Genomic DNA, 18,072 nt, shown 5'->3' with positions numbered 1-18,072 from the left:
AAGCAATGTACACTATTCTTCAATGATAGTTTTTAAAAAGAACAATGCATTTCACAACGGTAACGTCCACCGATAAATTGTCAGACCAGACCAGCACAAAACAGCAATAAAACAGACCACAATCTTCTGTATGTGCCGGATTTTCCAAACGTTTACCTAACAAAATGTGTCTATTTTTAAGCGAAATTCCTTCAAAAGCACCTCTTCCCGCGGTACTGCTAAGCATCGCAAAATCCATCCGTCATTCGTCTGTGGAATGAGACGTTCGTCATTGAAAGTGGCGATGGTCATAAATTTGCACGCCGTGCGCGAACCGAACGGAGGCGCAAAATTATTATCTTCTTTCGCATGATAATACTGTCGGCGGTGGGATGTCGTCGGTGGTCGCTGGCCGCAGGGAGAAGGGGGAGAGAGCAGCTAATAAAAATTTTCATAACCTTCGGGTCGGTAAACGTCTAATAGCTCATAAAATTAATACAAAGATAAATGGCCAGCTCCGTGTCGGTGTAGGAAGCATTACACACACACACACGCTCGACGGCGGCAATATGTTGGCAGCCAAGCATCATCATCCTCGTGATCATCCGGACAAGTGCACGTGCACGGAAGGGCGTAGTCCTTCCGTAGGGTGAGGACTCTTGTGACACTCTTGTGCTCTCGTCCCACTGTTTGCCTTTAATTTTGAAAACCGACGGTAAGGATAATCAAAGCAGCTTCCAAGGGTGATCGGAAAATGCGAGGGGGGGATGAAAATCCGGAGGTTATTAAATAAAAGTTAATTCGCCCTATCCGTTACGGGACACGGACGTGAACGGAAAAGGGGTTTTCGGACCAGAATGGATCAATGCGTTGCAGTTGGTAAAGGTTAGGGAAAAGCGCCCTCGGAAGCGCGTGCAGATCAATTGAGCAGACCAATAAACATGACTCCGTGTACTCGTGTGTTACGTGCGCTACAAGAAGATTTTTCTATCGCCCAAACGACAAGGGGTGTTGCACTTGCTCCTGTGCCGACCGGCTCCGAAAGGAGGGCAACAACAGCAATTACCCTTGCGAGACCCATGCAAAGGGGATGATGTTTGGTAATGTTTTTGTCTGGTGGTGGTGCTTCTGCAACCTGCCGCAAAACCCATCTCTCCGGTTGCTTATTTACTTTTTTAATAAAATTCAGATTAGTTACGCGGTGGGTGTTGCTTGGAGGGAGAAAAAAGGAGGGGAAAGCCCACCGAGAAGAACGAGTGTGTGTGTGTGTGTGTGTGTTTAATATTTGCCACTCGACACTCGGCATGATGGGCAGTCGACCAGGGATGCGGTCGACCGACTCGAACGGACGGGGTTTGCTTCGGGTGAGAGTATTTGCATATGGTTTGCAATTAGTTTGCTCAGCGATGCCTGAAAGATGGACAAATTATTGTGTTAAATGTTTTTATTACTGCTGCTTGCGCTTTTTCTTTCGCTGCCGCCGTACGACAAGTGTTGTCGGTGTCGGAGGGATGAGATGAGCCTGGTTCAGGGTGGGGGTGCAATTTCGTTGTTTATTTTTAACACATTTCTTCACAGTTTTGGTGTTATAATTGAGTAGTTTTATAGCTTTATATGGTGCATGTACAAATAATTTAAAATATCACGCAAAAGCAGTAAGATGGGATCGAGTGTACATTTTAAAAGGTTTTAAACATTCCAATGGTATGATTAAAAACTTATACTCTAAGGGTCTTGACAGAAGGTCTTTAAAATATTTTTTTCTTATGTATCTTCTGTCCAAAGTTACACCGATATATCACACTCGTTAAGCTCTACAGCATTGGCCAGGTTGATCGGCCCAGCAAAACCCTTATTAGAACTTCCCGATGGTCTAGCGGTCCTGATATCTTATTGAAAAGGAACGATGACAATTCTCACCGACGGTTCGTCAGTACTGACTACTGGATTGTTGCCAAAATAGGCCTAAGAAGGTAGAAATGCTGGTTCAATACCTACCAGTGTGCCAAGATAAAGATTATCATCTTTCGTTCGATTATCATTACTTCGAATAACCGCATTTGATTTGCTAATTCCATGTCATTCGTTAAACGGAAGGCTCTAATTCATCTAATTTATATAAAAAGTTAAATAATCGGTTCCATGTCCTAATCCATTATGGAAACAAAGTGCCCAAAATTAGATTTAAGGAATGAGTCTCATGAGGAATGAGCTTACTACTGATTTGGTTCCAAAGACACATCAATATCTTTTACCTGAAACGGAGATCTCTTGGTAGTTGAAGTCCTCAGAAGACATGGTCACTCGATAGAGATGTCCTGTGTACGGAAAAGTCTCTTGATAGATGAGACCTTGCAGAAGATCAAGCCTTTCATAACAAAGTCAATTAGTAGGCAAGACCCTTCGGCTTTAAGGTATCGCAGATGAATTGACGAATATCCGTTATATTTGAAGCTTCATTATTGCTTCTTCTTGGATTAACAACATCTGAGGTCTTTTTGCCATTGTTGGCTTACTAGACTTGTTGATACCACCTAGTTAGGAAGTCAGGCATTCACTAAATTGAGATGATCCGGATGGGTTTCGTACCCTAGTCCTGCCGTATGAAGACTGGCGCAGCTGTCGCCTCCACTTGAGCGCCGAATGAAGTCTCAGACACTCAAAGCCCCTCTGCAATAAATGAAGAAAAAAAGCTGTTGCATATTTATTATTGGAATTGAGGTTTGTCCCAAAAGATATGACTTTGAACTTATTGCCATTGTCAACGGAACAACTTGAACTCATCACACCATTTTGTTGAGCATAACTTGCGTTAGTTCGTCCGACACCGATATGACAGCCTCTCAAGTATCGCTTATCATCTACCGATTCTTCCTTTTTCGAACCCCGATAACTCACTCTATCGAATTCCCTACCCACTCGGTCGAATTTTCGTCGCACTACTTACGCGCGAAACAACCTGTATCGTTTTCATTAACGTCATTTTCCTCGGCAAACTTCCGCAAAACCAGAAAGCGTACCTTACCACTCCACTCCGTTCGATTCCGACGCTTCACGACGACACGCTTTTCCAACGGTTCGCGCGCTTGAATTGATCCACGCAATTGATGGTTAATAAAACGCATTTCCATCGGAATGCTGGCCCTGGGTTTGAAAAGAGACGCACGGGAAACGCGTAGCCCGGGACAGACAAGCGAACTTTTGTCGTTCACCCACCGGAAAAGTGTGTGTGTGTGTGTCGCCGAGCTAAAGGGAAAACTTTCCCCACCATTTCGACTCTTCTGGGAATCTTCGGGGAAGAAAATGGAGAAGCGCGTGCGACAAACAAAGCGAACGAAACTCTATTATCTCCGCAGGCCTTACGGTTTGCGAATCGACGACGTCTTCGGTGTTTGATGTAAACTTCTCCCGGGGTGTTTTATTTTTCCCGAGTCTTTCTTCCGACTGCTGCACGCTATGGTCGTGTTTCCTTCCCGAGCGAGTAACGCCTACTGCCGATGAAGGCTTTTTGTGTCTTCAATAAGGGCAAGTAAACTCTGCCCCATTGTTCTTCGCAACACGGTGGCATCCTTTTGCGTCGCATTATTACCCACTCTCCGTTGGTGCCTCGGGATGCGGCCACCATTTTCCACTGTGATTCAGAAAACTCCACCCCACCCCTAAGGACCACTCAATCGACGGGAAGAAGGGAGGTGACGGTTATCGAATGGTCGAATGGAGGGAGCGGAAGGGACGGATATCCTTCGCCTCAGCCTCAAAGCACATCATCATCTTCATTTTCAGCCCAGCCATGCCGCCGTTGGGGTGCGAATATGGCAGCGGGCATCCATCCTTTCGGCCGCGCCATTCCGCGCTCGGTAGACTTTCGCAGCGAATTCTATCCGTTTTACCCATTTTCTATTTTCCACTTGGGTTCGTTGTCCGCCCCCTTTCCGGTGTAAGTTTACTCCGGAATGTTGGCCTCCGTTCCGGGCTGCTGGCGGTAACCGGCGGTAAGTAAATGTTGGAAGACGCTAAGCAACATCCTTTAACTCGAGGGAAAAAGAGCCTCTTTTGCTAGCGGAAGAAAATACAAGAGCTTTAAGCCAGCTTGTGGAAGAAATGGTAGAAAATTTAGTTTAAATTGAAACAATCACAAGGAGCGGTTGAAGTGTTGAGAGGGATGGAGTAAAGGATGAATAGGATAGCGGAAAGAAAGAAGGAATGGTTTTATATTTCAAACAGAACGAGAAGTGTGTCAATTGAGTATCATAGCAAAGGGTGAAGGTAATATTGTAAGGATTTACCTGAATTTGAATCTAAACTAAAACAATGGCCTTTTGACGTACAACTTCTCTTCTTTAATACTAAAGCCTCGAAGGGTTATTTCTGACATTCTTTAAAATGATTTAATCCGTAGCTGGATAGTCAGTCCTGCGTATGAGGAGGCGATCTGGATGGGATTTGATCTCCAGTCCTGCCGGATGATTATACAGAAAATTTATAAAAACCCTTTTTTCGAATTTCGTTTCACGGAGGATAATATGAAAATAGTTTTAGTTTTAATATAAGTAAAGGTTTTGTTGTAGGAACTTAGCAAAACAATGTTACAAAAATGAGAATTAAATTTAATGTATTAAAAGAGAAGCAAAACAAAAACTGCTCAAAAAGGGTGCAGATATCAACAGCTTTTCAAATCGTGCAGCAAAATTCTTCTCTGTTGCTACTAGCGCCATCTACAGTTTGCCCGAAGAACAAAACGTGGTCTTGTCTTGGATAAATTGGACTGATTTCGCCGCGCGGCTCGTGACCGCTATTGAAATTCTTACTGAATCTCAAAAATAGATTTTTATTATGTTTGTTTCTATTATTTTAGTGAAATAATAGAAAATTTTTGTTTCAAAATTAAAACTATCTTATTTTTATCTCTACATGACTAAAACAAGTAAGATTTAATTGGTTCATTACCCATTACAAGAGTTAAACATGAAAGTGTTTGAGAACTTAACAAAATTATTCATTCAATGTGAATTATGCTCTGGTCCTACGCTTTTCACATGTTAAAAACCTGATACTTGGAGTTTTTCAATACTGTACTAATTTTAAACGTCCCTATGAACGGTCGTTGGCGGTTAAATTTGAAGAGCCAAGCTAAAACTGTCATTTCTGCGGAATGGGCTTTTAGTACAACCATGGAGAAACGTCAATTTGGAATCTTCGGATTCTTTGAATTGTAAACAAATACCGAAGCATCTGTGTATGTTCAGTTTGTGTGGGTTGATAAAAGCGCCTTGTTTCCAAATCGTCCTATTGCTTCTTTTAATTTAATTGCAAATGTTTGGTCGTAATCCGAAAGAGTAGTGTTACAGTCTGTGTCTGTGCTCCTTGAAAAATATTAATTTTTCATCGTATTGTTGCTAGCAGTTTCTACAACAAAGAAACTTTACATGCGTACTGAAGCTTATCGAACTGTATGAGAAATCGTTTCGCGGAAACTATTGAAACAATCTGCTCTTAAGCCAACCTCAGCGTCGCACGTTGTTAAGCAAACACAGTATGGTCGCTCTCCTTATACGAATTGATGATTTGCTCCACAAGTGGAAGATTTTTGTTTAATAAGTTTACTGCTGGAACTGGCTTTGTAAAATCAAAGAACAAACTTGAAAGGTACGTATGATAAGTTCCTTATAATATGTAGCATTAAGGATTTTTTTTTATCTTGCAGCTTTCTTCAGAAACCGCTTGTCCTTCGGTTGCTGAAAGTTCATTAGATGTTTGTCGGTAAGTGAATGTTTGCTCACGTTCTTGATGTGGTCGCATGTCGATGTATCAATGTTGGGAATATTATTTATCGCCAAATTAAATTCGGAACACAAGAAATAACCTCTATTTCCTGCAAACTGTACCTGCAGAACTATAAACACAGGGTTTAAATTTGCAGTAGACTCAAACAATCGGAATGTAAAATGCTTGTGCAAACGAAAAATTATTGAATGAGCATAGCTGTCCTGTGGCTCAGCCATTTGCTAGGCTTCGGTTTTCACGTAGCAGGACCGGGAATCTCGTAGCTGGATCTCGTGAGGACTGTCTACGCAGTAGTAAATATTTAATATTAATATAAATCAATTATTTCCATTACCAATTTTAGATAAAAACCAGCCATAGCAAACAGGTGTTGGTCTAAAACGTGTTGTACTAAAAATTATCTCGTACGATGCACGGATAAACCGATTTTAGGCTACGGAGTGCGAGCTTCGCCAAGAAGCACAAGAGCTTTAAAGCTCCTATATGGTGCAGCTTAAAGCTTTGCAGAGGAAAATTTCAAACTTTGCTGCCCTCGTCACCGATTTTCCACAAGGAGGAAAGTTACAGTTTCCAAACTCCAACAGAGTGTTTTTTCAAGCTCATCCATCCACAGTGAAGCCCTTACTTAATCCTGGAGCAATCATTTCTATCCTGATCGTAAGGAAGGGTTGTATAGATATTATCTTAGTATTACTATTGAAATGATATTTATTGCTCATCAAAACATGATAAAATATTGGCTTGGCGGTGATCAGCCGGTCGAATGGTAGAGGAAATGGTTTTCTATGCGGCTAGAACAGGTATCAGATCCCATCCCGACTTACATATTACTTTACTTCCACAATTCACGTCTATTTTTCGTCACTCGGTTGTGAATTATTTTATTCCCTCGGAAGCAAGTGTTAAACATGTTTTACATATCTTCAGGAAATAATTAAAAGTAAGGGCACTTCATTTCCGGTTGCAGTTGAAGGTTGCGCAGCATCTAACACATCTCACCTAACGACACGTTCGTTAAGCATGTTTTCCTCCTAAAACATCCCGCTATCATCAAGCTTTTTAAATTTCAATCACACACGCACTCCAAACCTCTTACATCATGCCTAGTGGCGCCGTTATCCGTCAAATGTGTATTTGTTCTCAAAAGCAACCAACAACTCGAAAGAACCTTGATCCAGCTCTAATGCACAACGCTGCGGGAAAGGATCATTAATGCTACTAAACGGGGAAGCAGTGAGCTTGTTCCCGGTGTCGTTGAAGCACCGGCAAGACAAGCGTTTGGTACGCTGGTAGACTCACAAACGAGACTCGAGCATGAACTTTTAATTACTTCTCGAACCTCCCGGGAACGGTACAGGTTCTGTTTCTGAGATTTCCCAGCGTGTACGAAGCTTACCGAGCTCACACAATCAGCTTGCGTCGGAAAACGGGCGAAAGATGAGCACATAAATAAAGTACACTTTTACAACTGATAATTATGACACCGGCAGCCGACTGAACTGTGGCATCGACACTACACAAAAAGGCCGGCCCGGTCGGTAATGGATGTTTATTTCTGTTTAATTGATCCTGAAAGTAATTTGACTGATCAAACTACCGGTGTGTTGTAAGCCCGGCCTTCCAACCGTCTCGGTAGTGCACTAGCCACCGTTTCGTAGTCTTCGCGCGCGCGGTCTGGTGCCTCATCTTAAGCTGCTGCGACTGCGTAAGATACGAGCGGTTCGGCGTAACTTGTGGCGCGATCGTACGAGATTGTGGATGTGGTGCAGTTAATTAACTGCACACGAAGCGCGATGGCGCATCTTCCATCGAATGGGTTCGCAGCGGCAGGCGGTACGAACTGGGCACAAATAAAATCCGCTAAACTGCCTGCCCGAGTTGTTCGTAAGCGGTGGGCAGAGAGCGTTTAAGTAAAAGTAATGGAGAAATTAACTTCCCGCGTACGCAAACAAACATACGGGCTTGGGAAGTGAATGAGTAGCAGATAAAAAAAAAAAAAAACAAAAACGGTTTCTTCCAGTCCGGCGCTGTTAAGATATCGCTCTGGAGTGGATTTTCGCAGGTCGTTACCGGCCGCCGGCCGGGTCAATAAATAATCGATATGTCATCATTACGCGGTAGATAATTTATGGACACGTTTGCTAATTGAGTCATAAAAGATGCGCCCGGTTTAGTTTATTCAGTGCAGAACATTAATTTGACCGGTGCGAGTGATTGATTGGAGTGTCTTAGGGGTAAATTATTTTTATTTGGATTGAACATTGATCCCCTTGGGGCGATATTGCTAATTGGATGTGAATCACACAGCCCAGATTAAAATCCTGTCCAGATGGTTCTTATCGTTGATGGGTTGTTTTTTGTATGTTTGATGAGTTATAGAGGATAGGGATTGATTGCCTTAAGCTTTTCAGCACTAACCTCGAAACTTCGAAAGGTTTCGGACTGTAATTTGTGGCTTACTGTAACTTGATTTTACCCGTAGGTGGATAGTAAGTCCTGCGTACGGGGAGGCGATCTGGATGGGATTTGAACCCCTTCCCCGTCGTATGAAGACCGGCACCGCTGTCAACTTGGCCTTCGGAACGTCCCAAGCTACGGGTATAATAAAGTAAAGGAGAGAGTCTAAGAAGATGGAGAAAAAGAGTCAACTAGAAATTGAGTGAGACAGAATAAATCAAGTACCTCCATGTTACAGCGATTGGGAAGGAGATTGGAAGTAAAATTTAAAGTTGGTACAGAATTTAACGTTGCAGATCTTTAATCCTTCAAGACATCACTAAGAGGTCCCAATGATGTTGAAGTAGAATTTAGTATGAGTTTTTAGATGGGATATTTTATACAGACGGGCTTCTTGGGCGATTGGAGACGGAATACTTCCAAAACTTTATAAGAAATAGCTTTTTTATATATCGGAATAGGAATAAGATAGGGATTTGTAAAACATTCACTTCCAAAAGCGTCACCTTGCTTGCTAATCGATCGAGATCTACACAACACTCAAAAAACACAATCTTTCGCTTCGAGTTAATTAGTAAATCAAATGATAAGTATGTATGTACCATTATCAAAAACTCCCATTTCCTTGACCGGTATCTTTACATCAAACTTTTAGCCCCGGTGTGCCCTCGCCTTGCGTTCGGAGCTCAAAGTTTACGCCATTACGCCAGTTCTGGGCTATAATTAACGCACCGTGCCACATTTTCTTGTCACTAACTTCAACCGGCGGTAGTTCGTCCGCCCGCCTATTCCCATTGTTTTAAGACCGCAAGCAAGACCATCCCGGTCGGTGGTGGTGGGATTCATTAATTTTTCAACTCCCTCCCTCAAAAAAAAAAGGCCACAGCTTTCCTGGAGTCGTCTTCCCCTTGTGCGCCACATTCCGAACACCTGCACCGTGGCGAAATTCTGTGTACTCACGCCCCGTGAAACGTGTCGCATTCTGCTCTCGATCAGATATTGCTCTGGGGATGGTCTTCTGGTGAATGGGTGTAGAGGGCCACCAAACCAAGAAGAAAAAAAAACAGAAGAAGATGAACTAAAATACCCCCGAAGTCACTGATTTCAGTTCAACGACACACTGCGCTCCGAAGCGGAACAATTTATGTGTCCATAGTGTGTGAGGATGGCGCGTATCTACCCCCGGCCGAGATTGGTGGCGACCGGGAGGGAGATGGGTCCATGGATGGAATTGTTTTGAAGTTTTATTGTTCCACTTCTTGCACTTTCTTCCCCGCCCGACTGTTCAGGGAAGCGATCGCCACGTTATCCCCGGGTGACTACCCGGTCTTAGGGATGAGAGATCCCGAAAAGAGTTTTGTAGAGCAATTGTTCTTCACCATGCACCCATACATACTCCTAAGAGCTGGCTTCCAGCGGGTTCAATCCTTCCATTCAATTGTTAAAAATGCCTCGGGAATGTTGTTGTTTTGGAGGAACGGTCGAAAACTGGGAAGAACTATCCATTCTAGACAAGTCTATTGTATGGTCTATCCGAATGTACTGTAAGTTTAGGTGGCAATGTTGAGGGTGTCCCGTTCACTACACCTGTGACCTGGGTCCGGTGGGCCATTGTACGTTAATAGTTTAGTATATCATTTTTCGCGGCAATAACATTCGAGTTCTGGACCGACCTCTTTCTTCTGCCAGAATAATAACTTACCAGCACATTATGGGCCGCGTTTAGTAGCAATGGTTAGGAAGGTTCTAAGGTTACGTTGCTGCACGCTTTCCTTCGACCACCTGTCCCGGGGAAGGCATCTGGCTATGCTCGGAAGGGTCTTTACCGTCCCGGACCGTTGCCAAGCTCTGGCAACTCGGCGCTGGCTGGAAGAAAATCGGCATGGTTCCGCATCGTCGACAGCAACCACAAAATGGAACGGGAACGATGGAATCTTGCTTGTCACGGGCCCCGGAAAGCTCGAACCCTCGACACTCGTTCCGCTGAACACTTTAATTTTATTACGCTTGCTCGGGACGAGAATGGGGTTTTGCTGCTACAGGTGACTTATTCGTCTTCGGCTGGGTAAGAAAACCATGGGGCGAGAAAAAAAGGTGAACAAGCAGCCGAGGCAACATCTGCCGGTGCGGAGGACACGCAGGGCATGGCGATAGGCTTAACGGGGTAGTGGTGCAGAACCCTTGATTTAATCTCGGACCATTGCCTTTCCACACCGTGTGCTCCAATAAATTCTGGAAACGTGGCCGAGCACAGCAGATCACCAGCGATCACCAAGCGTTCTTTCACTTGGGAAGGATCATCATGCTCCAAAGATTCATCAGTAAGAAGCTTTCACTGTAGGCTTTGCAAAACTACTCCGCGGTGAATGAAATCCAAAAATAGTCTTCATTACTTGATCGGGAGAAGCAAAAAAAAACGGCCAAGAACACAGCGTCTTCCGCAAAGAATCAACCGCGCCAACGAAAGCAGGAGATATGGTTTGATGGTTTTTGATGCGAATGGTAAAGAATGTGAAGCGTAGATAATCATTTTCCAAGGGAATAATTCATGCCAATCGGCCAACCCGACCGGCGCAAGATGGCCGCCAACCAAGCTTTTATTTCGTGTTCCTTCCCAGTGTGATATACCTTGCGAGCTGCTCGTTCTTATTCTCGGATGTGTGTGTGTTTGAAGCTATATGCTTTTAACTATCTGGCTTCCATCCTTTCCGCGCACTTCTTTGTAATTAGCACCGGCTCTAGGCACAGGGAGCGGAAGATGATGACGTGTGCAACTAGGTTGGCTCGCCAAGGCAAGCGTTCCGGCAGCGATTTGGTCGGAAGGGTGGAAGGTGAAGCTTATAATTATTCGACTGAGCAATATGTCGATTGCTGTTTCGGAAGGATGGGGTGCTGTAGTTTGATGGAGACGTGAATTGGTAGCAGAGTCTGGTAACGCACGCAGCTGGCTAATTCAAATGATTTTGCGAAAGTAATGGATATGGATAGCAAGAAATGCATTGCGCCTGGAAGCATGAATAAGAACACGGGGAGATCATATCTGTGCTTCCATGCTCTTCATTTTAATAAGGCTTTGCGCAATTAGGTAAGTTTTTTTTGTACCCTTATTGAAGTTTGCAAAATTTGCTGCACGAAGAATTGCTTTGCTGGAATTGTGATCGTTTGCCCATAAAACTGAGAACTTCAAAACTTAAGTTAATACGATTACGATGACTTGGGGAAGTTATAGCCAAAACTACGATAGAATGTTTGTTCAAACTATCAGCTTCAACCTCCAGGGAGGAAATTGGATATCTCCGCGTCTTACGATCACTTCTTAATCGTTTGCTTACTTAGGCCACGTTCTGTTCAGGAAAATGATATCGGTACGGAGTCAACGACTCTTGCCAAAACTCAAGTTTTCAGTGTCCAAGTCAAGGTTTCAGTCATGTTCTGAATATATAGTTCGAAGTACCTACTAGAAATTATAAACTTCGCGAAGAAAGGTAAGTGCTTTGCATGTCCTGGTCTTGATCCAGAATTTTAAGAGGTCAAAGGGACAGATAATTGGCCATGGTAAGAGATTGAAATTGAAAACCAACGAATTTAATAACGTCTCTTATGAGTGGCCGATAGAATTTGCTTGGAATAACTTGAAGTTATAATTATCTTGCGCTTACAATGGGCCAAGCTGCAATTTGTTCATTAAAGCTATCTGGCATAGTTTTAATAATTTATACGTTAACTATACGTCTAAGTCTTATGAGATAACAGTGTAAGGCTGTGATAGTAATAAAAATTGACCAAAATAAGACGAACACCTCATGTCCAAAACATTAAACATTTATACATTTTAATTTGAAATGATTGATAAAAGAGCATTGCACAAAGATCCTCTGTCATGATTAGTGTAATCAAAATATAATTAAATCAAAATTTATAGATGGTTCTCAAATCCGTACAATCCGGGAAGCTGTAAATTGATTTAATTCTATCCCAAACAAAACAAAACAAATTCTGTTCCAAACACGGCTGCACGACGCACTAAACAGAATCCTCCAGATCCTCGTTATAAATCGTTGATTTGATACCCGATCGTCTTGATTATCTCGCAAACGGGCACAGCTTTGCATAAATTCCCCGTGGACCAGGAATTACTCTCTTCAATCGTCCCGAGCGCCGCATAATGATAATCTCTTAAGCTACATGTAAATGCAGCCGTTGCAGTTGCAAGCGAAATAGCAGCGTGATGCATAATTTAAGGGATTCTCACTTACAGAAAACAGCAAACAAACTTGAATCGATTCCTCACGCCGCCGGCGTCCATAATAGACGAGTGCCTGGCGACTGCGATCGCTGTTGAATCTACAATGTTGACCGAAAATCGAACACACCGGCTCGTTGGCTCTATCCGTTCCAATTTAATCCACGCTTATCATTAGCAATTTTACAGCAAAGTGTTGCACGTTCGTACGTAAACAAAACGCTGCGCACACAGGAAGTCCCGGCACTCGGAGCTAGGTCTAGGAGTGTGGTTGAGGCTCACGATTGTTGCGGAAACGATCGCACGTTACATAGTTACAGATATAATCTTCCACCCCACCAGATGCGCGCACACACTCACACACACTTTCGGTGCGTTTATTTCTCGATCGAGTGTGTGTGATTTTTTGCTGTTCGTTTATTGCCACCTCGAACGAAACCAAACCACACGGACGGACCCTATGATGATTGGCCAGCAGCTACTACTCCCTGCGAAGATTACTATTTTTGCCCACCACAAATGGGAAGCCTAATGGAGATTGGGAAGCTACGGCTGGGGCCCGATTTTCTCATCAATCCCGATCGACCGACCGGGCGGATCGGGTTAAAAACGAAGCAAAACAAACAAACAAACAAACAAACGGCACACGGGTGGTTCATCAGGGAAGGAATTAAGTGTCGGTTCGGTGGCGCTGCGGTAGAAAGCAGCTGCGGAGGATCAAGAATGAAAATGAATCCGCGATACGAATGGATAGGGCATAAAGCCGCTAATGGGCACGGACCGCGATCGTCGAGTGTTGTGTGGGTGTGTGTGCACGGGGACAGTAACACTGGATCGTAGGAAATTCACCATGGAAACAATCATTCCACAACAAACAACTGTGGAGAATGTGTTTCGTTGCGTTTGCGGGAGAAAAATGTGCCTTGCCCTGGCTGCGAGTTTTTCTGAATGGATTTAACAACGGTGGAAGGATGGGAGGGTTGCAAGGAACAGGAGGCTTTGGAGGCGAGAACCAAAGAGGGAGAGTTTTCTCGATCTGTCGAGTCCGTGGGAGCCGAATGGATCGGAAGGAAATCAAAACGTCGGCCGCGAACTCCCAGGCTCCCAGGCTTTCCCATTCCCCGCAGTCCATCCCATTGCCACCCAAATTGCCACCGGTTGGGAGGAACCGGTGAGAGGCCACGGATGAAGCGGGAAATCCTAGAATCGATCCATAATCCAAGCCAAGTGGTATAGGGAGCTCTCAATAGCCAGCTTCTTCCACGTGATTATCGAACGCCAGGTTTAGAACGGTTGATTTTATGTTTTTGCCTCATTGTTACAGTCCAAATCCATGGAAATGGGAATATTTCCAATCCAATAACGATCCCCAATGATGGGTTGTGCTTGCTTTTTTACTCCCCCCTCTTGGGTGGGGATCAGAATGGAACGGTCGAGCTTAGCCATGATTTTCCTACTCGATTTGCCCGGAAGCTTCCGTAGGGGAATGATTTTTTTCCGTAGTTTCCTTCTTAAATTGTGTGTGTGTGGGGTTGATGCTTACGTCTTAAGATGTACGTCAATAGACAATAATTATTAGGCTATTTTCATTATATCGATCGATATTAAGCAAACAACACAACTGCAAAATTGCAGGTATGAAAGCGTATGGAACAAAAGCGGTAAGAGTAATGTTTAAAAAGTGTTAAAGTAAAGAACAGTCTAACCGAGTGAGTATTGAAGCCAAGTGGATGTTGCAATAACATTTACAGTGCGTGCTATAACAATAAGATACGATACCCGATAATGGGAATCAAAACATTTGACCAAAACACTATCACAGAGTCTACGATTTGTAGTGTCCCCGTGATGATATCTGGCTGTTTATTTTATTATCGCCCTTATCAATTTTTTTTTGGATAATTAGCTATGTTTAAAATTGATTTGTTAGATTTGAGTTTTGTTGGTAGATTTCGTTTTGTTTTGACTTTTATTATCAAAAACCAAAAAGATTTGTTTTGAGATTTTATTCCTTTCAAAATTATAATTATCAAAAAATAACGTCCCAACGTTTAAATAAACTGAAGAAAACGCTATAAAAATCACTTTCATGCAGATAAAATGGAGCATATAATTCTTTTTTATTTTTGAGCATGTGTAAACTTTGTTCAAGATTGGATGAATTAGAGAAATAAAATAATTCATAGAGATATGCATGTTTTGGTAAAGCTTGATTAACAACTTTTTTAATTATCTCTTGAAGGTCCATTTTTATTCTGAAAAAAAAAACTACTTTTTCCCATATTTATGTTACACACTGTATTTTGATACCGTAGGCAAAATTAAGTTAAAAATTAAATATTTAAGTATTAAATGGTTCAGACTGCTTATTGTATTGGAAAAAAATTAAGCTGAATAATTAAGCAATACAATTTATAAAAGAGAATTTGTAGAACTTCATATGCTTTTTATGTTATAATTTAATTCCCCCAAATACCTCCGTAAACTGTTTTTATTATGTTGCTTTAACCTCTTCACCAGAGCTAATAACATCATCAGCAATCGCTTGAGCCTCATTATCCGGAAACCCGTGACCGATTTCGGCCATCGTTATCGGCTATGGCCACAAACGTACCACACACGCTAAAGACGGCGTACATTAAGCCATTGGATCGAAATGACACGTGAACCATTTACAATTATCGGGACTGGCCAATGGTTCGCTTAAGATCTTCGAGTGGGCACGAGCAACGAGGTCAAGATAAAATATATTTGCGTTTCTGACTGATTCGGGAGAGCTTGTAGAGCATTTTTGTAAATTAAAAAACAAATTTGTCAAAAATATCATGGCTATTAATCCAAGTGTTGCTGTATTGAATGAGGCGTTCGGACGTTCAATGTTATTATCACTTCTTGTGATAAATATCTTCGTATGTAAAATACCAATACTCTTTCCTGTGCGCCTTTCCCGTACGCCAGTGCTGCTTCGCCCAGCACCAGAGATTTTATGTTTTCATGCTCCTGCACCACCGAACCTGCTCGCAACCGAATCGGAAATCAGCATCCAGGAAGAAATTACCAACCGAAATGATTGCCGACGCCGCCGCCTCCACCCATGCCCTACCACCCATGCCCAATGCGCTTCCCGTCGTAACATTATCGCACCCGACATCCGCAGTTCCTCTCCTTACAGCTCACTTTTTTGGGAGTTTTCTTTTCTCCACTTTACCCAATGGGGATTTTTTTTTTTGGTGGGGTGGTTCCTGTATATTCAAACCCTGGTGCCGATCATCGACCGTGCACAATTTGAGCATAGTGCAGAAAAAAAAACAGGCACCGACGACCGACCCCGACGTTTCCGATTTTTAAGCCACCAATCTCAATATTTTGCCCAGTAATGATAAATAATTTCCATCTCCGCTGATAATTGATATTTTACCGGAAGTTTTCCTTTGCACCCAATTCCCTTTTTACTCTCCTCTGGTCGGTAGGATGTCGGCATACTGGTGGGCAGTGGCCGCCGGTTTGATGCTGCGCTGTTGATCTTTCTCTTCCTCGGTTCCTATCGGGCTTTTGAGGAAGCACTCATTTTAGCGCTTTAGTGGGATGATAATAAGTTCGCTGCTTGCCGCTGCATTTTGATGAGTTGTGATTTTCGGTTCGGTTCTTTTTTGTTGGCTTTGCAAGGAAATAAAGTACGTAACGGGTGCCGTTAGAAGAGGTCTATGAGTTTTTGGAGGTCTTTTTTATAGGAACTCAAAGTTTTATTCCAAACTGATCAAACCCAGATTTGAATCCTGATGCCGGTGTAATATTTTGTTAAACTTTACTTTTTAGACAAAAATATAACAAGCATTATATTTATAATTCCAGTATTACGGCATGACGCCGTATTGTCAACAAGCATTATATCTGGGTTAAAAACTCTACATATTCCCATCATTGTCATTCCGCTTAGAAGAATATAATCCTACGCTTAACCGCTACGAAAATAATTTCCCATCACCTAAAGATGTTTCTGACGTAGAAATGTTTCACATCGCCAAGACACCTCACTCTGTGCTAAGTTCAGACCATGTCACATTGGTACGGTTGCTGGCTTTAAACACTCGCTTGACCTTTAGTTGTTTATACTACCGGCTCGTCAAGAGTGTAGGCCAGGGGCGTTGTGGAAAAGGAGAACTCATGAGAATTAAAACCACAGTGTATGCGGACTTACGATGGGAACTCTAAAATCTTCTTTCAAGCAATCCTAATGATCGTCTGTTTTCATAAGCCATGACAGATCATCTCTACATACTCCTGCAACATATATCATTCACCTTTGTGAACTCGCGTTAATGGGGGGAAGAAAGTGTTACTGGGAGCTGCTTAAGGGGTTTAGTGGGTGAAAACAAGGTTGGTAGCATTCTGTTGAGTAGTGCTTCTGTAACACGCAATGAAGGCTTACTCAGTGAACGTCAGGTGATTTAGAACGCGGTTCTCTCGCTAGTAGAATCTCTTAAGTAAGCGATCCTCATTTCAAAGTTAAGATGTCTAAGATGTGTGAGAAATATATTGGAAATTCTACTAACGAATTAAATCAAAGCTCTACAAAACCATAACAACAACCTAGAATATCTTCTTCTTACCAACAAACCAAACCGTCGTTGGTATGGTTTATAGCCCTTTTTGTGAGGAACAAACAGCAACCAACACGCAGTTTTCATGTCCAGACCAGAAACAGAAACGGAGTACTTCATTTTTCGTGGTAATGTTTCGTGTAAGACGGAAGGGTTAACTACACGCTGCTTGTTGACCCTTGCAACTGAGGTCATGGGGTGGCAACATAGGGTTTATGTTCGTGGATGGCAGTTGTTCTGTTTGTTTTGCTCATCCGCAGTTGTGGACATGCAAGCCCTTTATATTATAAAAAGAAGGAATATTTTTTAGAAGGAATGTAGCAATAAGTATTTTACTGAATTTATAACACCGTACATTTTTTTTAACGTTTTCCCACCGTTTCCTCTGACAGGGTTTTTTTAATGATCATCATGTAAGATTTCCCTCCACCGGACGTACGCACAAACGCGCCTGATGAGATCCTCCCCGTAATGAACATTATCTGAACCGATCCGATGGATAATTTAACGATAAAATACATCAAAAGAGCAATAAAACACTTCTACCCTTCAATTTTCCAGACCGACGGCGGGAATCAATCTAGAGCAGCACAAACAACAATAAGAAATGGCAAAATAAAAACCCGAATCATTTTCCCCCTTTCTGGAGTTCCGCTTGTAGCAGTAGTGGTCTGTTAGTGGTGTACCACCGAGAACCACACGGCCTCAGGTTCGACAGTTTTCAATGGTTTCGGTAATTAAAATTCTTCACCAACGCCGCGCGCACAGCTGCCGCCGGTCGCCTTTCCAGCGGTTCCGGTACGGTGGATGAGAAATTGATCATTACACCGGGAAAATGTGGCACCGGCTAGACGCACGCTGCAAACGGTTTCGCCCTTCACACACACACACACCACGTGGATCCGTGCAGCATGCTAGAATGTCAGTCGGGGTAACTGACTGGCTGGCTGAGACGTGTCGAGAGCTCTGCTCAGCATTAAGACGCAACCATAAATTACTATCGATCGC

General features: G+C 42.9%; 1 long non-coding RNA gene across 3 annotated transcripts; it reads left to right on the top strand.

The window, feature by feature from the left end:
• The first annotated feature begins 5,210 nt into the window (after positions 1-5,210).
• On the top strand, positions 5,211-17,727 carry LOC118512527. Of its 3 annotated transcripts, XR_004906309.1 has the most exons (4): positions 5,211-5,625; positions 5,684-5,739; positions 17,457-17,532; positions 17,626-17,727. It is a non-coding gene; the product is annotated as an uncharacterized LOC118512527 (long non-coding RNA). The 3 variants fall into 3 exon arrangements; XR_004906307.1 differs by having other exon boundaries at positions 17,457-17,727; XR_004906308.1 differs by lacking the exons at positions 17,457-17,532; positions 17,626-17,727 and adding an exon at positions 6,107-8,355.
• Positions 17,728-18,072: the final 345 nt, after the last annotated feature.

Source organism: Anopheles stephensi, chromosome 3 (genome assembly GCF_013141755.1).
Source record: "Anopheles stephensi strain Indian chromosome 3, UCI_ANSTEP_V1.0, whole genome shotgun sequence".
Classification (NCBI taxonomy): domain Eukaryota; kingdom Metazoa; phylum Arthropoda; class Insecta; order Diptera; family Culicidae; genus Anopheles; species Anopheles stephensi.
This window is presented reverse-complemented; position numbering and strand designations above follow the sequence as displayed.